We start from the raw sequence: 395 nt of genomic DNA, 5'->3' as shown, positions 1-395 counted from the left end.
GCCAACTATCTACAGTGACACTGTGTAAGGGAGGGGGAGGACGAGAGCTGAGCAGTGAGCAGGAGTTCACTTGATGTGGGATAAGGAGTGGGATCTGCAGCAGAACCATATCAGATAGCTGATATGCCAAGAAAGTGTGAGACGTGAAAGCAGAGAGACTTCCATGACTCTAAAATGAGCCGCGAGGTTCTGATTTTCTGATCGGATCTGACCTCTCAGGCTCAGTTTGAGGTCGAAATTATTACTTCAGAGCTGCGCTGAGGCTATTTTCTGATTTTGATCAGACCCAGATCAAGTGGATAATACTTAGGCACCAACTTTGTGGAGCTGGACAGTAGGAGGGATTGTAATGCTCTCCTCCCTGAGTGGAGAAAGAGACGTAGACATGAAGGCAC

Source organism: Cynoglossus semilaevis, chromosome 17 (assembly GCF_000523025.1).
Source record: "Cynoglossus semilaevis isolate Cse_v1.0 chromosome 17, Cse_v1.0, whole genome shotgun sequence".
NCBI lineage: Eukaryota > Metazoa > Chordata > Actinopteri > Pleuronectiformes > Cynoglossidae > Cynoglossus > Cynoglossus semilaevis.
The sequence above is the reverse complement of the archived record's forward strand: the minus strand, read 5'-3'. Positions refer to the sequence as shown.